This window comes from Sitophilus oryzae, unplaced genomic scaffold (assembly GCF_002938485.1).
Source record: "Sitophilus oryzae breed Bouriz unplaced genomic scaffold, Soryzae_2.0 scaffold_1658_pilon_pilon, whole genome shotgun sequence".
NCBI lineage: Eukaryota > Metazoa > Arthropoda > Insecta > Coleoptera > Curculionidae > Sitophilus > Sitophilus oryzae.
The window spans coordinates 1233433-1238396 of record NW_022146345.1 but is presented as its reverse complement, the minus strand read 5'-3'; the positions used below and the strand labels follow the sequence as shown (position 1 = coordinate 1238396).

Genomic DNA, 4964 nt, shown 5'->3' with positions numbered 1-4964 from the left:
TAAACAGTCAGGTAAAACAACCCTTAACACGATTGCTGTAAAAGTCAGGAGTGGACGAGCATACTCAAATAAAAAAAAAACGCATGATCAGTAAAGCCTACTACATTTGAGAAAAAGTTGTAGTAGAGAATACCCAGTTTAGTGGAGGTAAGTTAGTCCCTTGATACAAAGGACCGTTTAAGATAACGGCTTGTTTACCTAACCAGCGCTATGCAATGAAACGACTAAATGGTTTTCGTCTGGCTATATTTAAAGGTCCCTGTTTAGCAGGCTATATTTAAAGGTCCCTGTTTAGCAGGCTATATTTAAAGGTCCCTGTTCAACAGGCTATATTTAAAGGTCCCTGTTATGACAGGCTATATTTAAAGGTCCCTGTCTAACAGGCTATATTTAAAGATCCCTGTTTAACAGGCTATATTTAAAGGTCCCTGTTTAGCAGGCTATACTTAAAGGTCCCTGCGTGGCAGGCATAAATTGATTTTATTTTAAGGTTTCTGATTTACCAGGTTATACTTACAGGTCCCTGCGTAGCAGGCATAAACTGATTTTATTTTAAGGTTTCTGATTTACCAGGTTATACTTACAGGTCCCTGCGTGGCAGGCATAAATTGATTTTAAGGTTTCTGATTTACCAGGTTATGCTTACAGGTCCCTGCGCGGCAGGAATACACTGATTTTATTTTAAGGTTTCTGATTCAACAGGTTATACTTAAAGGTCCCTGCGTGGCAGGCATACACTAATTTTATTTTAAGGTTTTTGATTTAACAGATTATACTTAAAGGTCCCTGCGTGGCAGGCATACAATGATTTTATTTTAAGGTTTCTGATTCAACAGGTTATACTTAAAGGTCCCTGCGTGGCAGGCATACACTGATTTTATTTTAAGGTTTTTGATTTAACAGGTTATACTTAAAGGTCCCTGCGTGGCAGGCATACACTGATTTTATTTTAAAGTTTCTGATTCAACAGGTTATACTTAAAGGTCCCTGCGTGGCAGGCATACACTGATTTTATTTTAAGGTTTTTGATTTAACAGGTTATACTTAAAGGTCCCTGCGTGGCAGGCATACACTGATTTTATTTTAAAGTTTCTGATTCAACAGGTTATACTTAAAGGTTCCTGCGTGGCAGGCATGTACAAGGTCCCAAACCTCTGGTTTAGGCATAGTTTTACGAACATAAACTTAGGTTATGTAAAACGTCAAGAATTTATATTGTGGCTAAGTTACTTTTATTTTGGAAAGTTGGATCCTTAAACTAGTTTTGTTTAGCCTTAACCCTCAGAGGTTAATATGGCAAGCCTTGAAATTTTTGTTTTGCTTTGATGTTGTAAAAGTAACTGCCAGTAAAATCAGTTAAGGAAATTTTGTCTTCAAGATTAATTCAGATTAATTCTGATTTGTTCCCCGAATATATTTTGAACAGTAAGTGTTCTGAAATATTTACAGATTACCGCTGTCAAAGTTTACACGCTGTCATGTGTTCAGACTGCAAACGGTGCGAGGACACCCCGACGCCAGGAAGGCCGTGATAGCTGGCTTCTCTAAATTACGTCAGCTTACGACACCTGATCTCCGAGACCGCCGCAGCGTGGCCCTTCTTCGAAAAACAAAGCTGGAGCAATATTGCGAATGTTGCATCATTCTTATAAGTTTAGTGAGTTTTAGATCGACTTTCGAACTGTTCACGTATTTCTAAGCGGAATAAAACGTATTTTGAGGAATATAGTGGTTTAATTTAAGTAAAAAGACTAATTATCTGTCCCTAATCTAACATATATATATATATATATATATATATATATATATATAGCGGGTGTTTCTAAAAATTGATTCACTTCTATATAACTTTTTAATTTTTTCAGATAAAAAAATAAGATTCGGTACTTTGGTATATGACATAAATTAGGATTGATTGTCGGCCAATTCAATTGTTTTCGGTCACCTCCTGTTTCGCTGGAAATTACTACAACCTTTGATTTTTAAATGACACCATTTTTTACTTTATTCGATAGAAAATGACGCTTTAAATAGAATGACATGTGTAATAGTAATTGTTATAATTATATTTAACATTTCCATATATCAACTTTTGATTTCCATATACGGCTTATTTGAAATTATAACATACGGTTTGTAACGACAATTTGGCTCGAAATAACCAAATGTATGAAAACAAATTATTCACCAAAAAATGCATTACCCTAATATGTTAATAAGCCATACGATTTGAGCATCTTTTAACCGGCCAGGACAATACACGAAAAACATTAGACGATTAAATCTATTTTTCCAAAGCTCCTTGCTTAAAAATTAGTGTTTTAGCACAGCCACGGCACTTATTTAATTTATAATACGTAATTTTTTTAAGCGAAAATGGCAAACATTGACATATGATATGTCAATATATTCAGAATGCTATTTTCTATCAAATAAAGTGAAAAAATACCGAGAGTGCTTTAAAAATTAAAAGTAATTTCCGGTGAAACAGGAAGTTATCAAAAAAATTTAAATATTCAATCAACCCTAATTTATGTCATATATTAACATACCAAATCTAGTTTTTTTATCTGAAAAAAATAAAATAGTTACAGGGGTGAGCCACTTTTGAGAAACACCCGGTATGATTAAATCAATAAAGTTGGTCTAAAATATGTTCTTTTTTAATAACGAAAGGTGTCTTATTATAATAACAACTCAGTCCTTTGTAATAGAAGTTTTTGCCCCTAATTTATAATTAAAACTGTATCAAAACAAACTAGAGAAAAAAAGTAACTTTTGGGAGTTTCATTTGTTGATATCGATATTATACTATAGATATAGAACAATGGAGAAAAAAGTTTTAAACTTTGAAGGAGAATAATAAGTAATTTATTTGTTATGGTCGTATGAAGTTTATTTAATTTGAGTTTTGTTTGCTTTGTTTTCTTGTAGAAATATAAAAAGTATTACATTAACATACTACAAAAAACAATTTTGTAAACAAACAATGGAATAATATTTAACAATTATCAAAGGTAGCCCTCAGATCACGAAAATGACTGACATTTTTGGCATGAAAAAAACTGTAGACTTTATAGAAGAAATGTTATTCAAAAAATATACATAAAAAGCAATATCCTAACAGATTTCTGGACTGTTAGGAGACTGCTGTGGGTCTATTTTAAAAGAAACAAACGAAGAAAATTATAAAACGAAGAAAAAAAAGGTATGCAATGACCGCTGAAATGAATGATACCTAGATGTCATTTATTTATGTTCTTTATACTATTTTCCTGGCAAAACAATCATAAAATAAGTAGTATGGTATGGTCAAATTCCGATATACAATATTAGAGTACAAAACTGTATACCTGCACAACATAAAGTACAGAAAAAAGTAAGTTATTATAGATCTTAGATATACATACTGTAATACTAATATAACTTCTTCAATAATAGGTAATTTATAATCTATATTGTAGGAATTAGCAATGTATACGTGCCTTAATTAAAGCAGGCTCATAAAAAATATACATTAAAACGTAATTTCTTTAATCCACGAATGTAAGATCCGAATCACATTATCTTAGTGATTCAATGCTACAAAAAACGTTAAATCGTATAGCTATACATAACTATAAATCTTTATATCGAATAGAAGCAGATCTTTCCTACCAAACTCATAAACCTTTTTTATCTCACTTCCCGGCACCTGTCTCTATCGGCGCCACTGGTCGTACGTACGCTTCTTATAGTTCTTATAAACTTAACCTCAGCGCTGCACTCCATCTAATTGACTTCATTATCGGTTAAGGTGGGAACTACCACCGGTAGTAGTAGGGATGTTTACCTTAAGAAGTAACATCGATATATGAGAGATTTTTTATTTTCTGTTTGCTCTTACTAGTCGTACATTTTCAATACATTAATGTAATTTTATATCAATACAAGTTTTCATATAAAACAACCCCAGAGTTCCCAACTGGTAAAGGAGAATAACAGGGAGACGCGATATCCCGAAAGCTGTTTACAGCAACATTAGAAGATATCTTTCGTCATCTGGACTGGACCAACAAAGAATTAAAAATAGATGGAGAATATCTTAACCATGGCATAGTCCTGATGGCATAATCCTCACTGATGGCATAGTCCTGATTGCCAATAGCCCTGAAGAATTGCAAGCACAAATTAATGAACTGAATACAGCCAGCTCTAAAGTGGGTCTTAAAATGAATTTAGCAAAAACTAAAGTAATGTACTAATAGATAGAAAATACATTCTAATAAATAACACAACACTGGAAATAGTAGAAGAATATAAATATTTGGGACAACTAATACACAACTGGGGATCTCTACTACCAAAAATCAACAGAAGAATTAAGTTAGCATGGAGTACTTATGGAAGAAATTCAATCATATTCAAATCTAGAATGCCACTCTATCTAAAGAAGAAAACATTCAACCAATGTGTACTACCAGTCATGATGCGAAACCTGGACAATTAAAACGGATATCATAAGGAAACTGCAGATTGCTCAATGCTCAATGGTACGAAATATGCTGGTTAACCATAAGAGACCGTAAAAGAATAGAGTAGAAACGACAAAAGACTCAGGTAATAAACGTCATCCACAGAGTCAAATTCCTCAAATGGCAATGGGCAGGACACCTGGCAAGAAGAACTGACAATAGATGGACCACAAGAATTACAGCATGGTACCCACGAGGAATTAAGAGACCTAGAGGAAGCCAGAAGCTGAGATGAGACCATGATATTCGGAAATTAGCAGGGATAACTTGGGCCCACATAACCAGCACTAGACAACAATGGGCCCAACTAGTCTCCGTTAGATTAACGCAGCAGGGTTTACAAAAAAAAATATTTTATTTTGTAGATTTTATTCCGGGTGCGCAATACCCATAGGACTTGTTGGATATGGGAGTATGTGAGGGCGGCTACACTATAATTGGATATGGTTG

The 4964-nt window shown here is 33.7% G+C and overlaps 1 long non-coding RNA gene across 1 annotated transcript; it reads left to right on the top strand.

Moving 5' to 3' along the window:
• Positions 1-669: 669 nt before the first annotated feature.
• LOC115880783 lies at positions 670-1724 on the top strand. The gene is made up of 2 exons (XR_004049939.1): positions 670-983; positions 1118-1724. It is a non-coding gene; the product is annotated as an uncharacterized LOC115880783 (long non-coding RNA).
• Positions 1725-4964: the final 3240 nt, after the last annotated feature.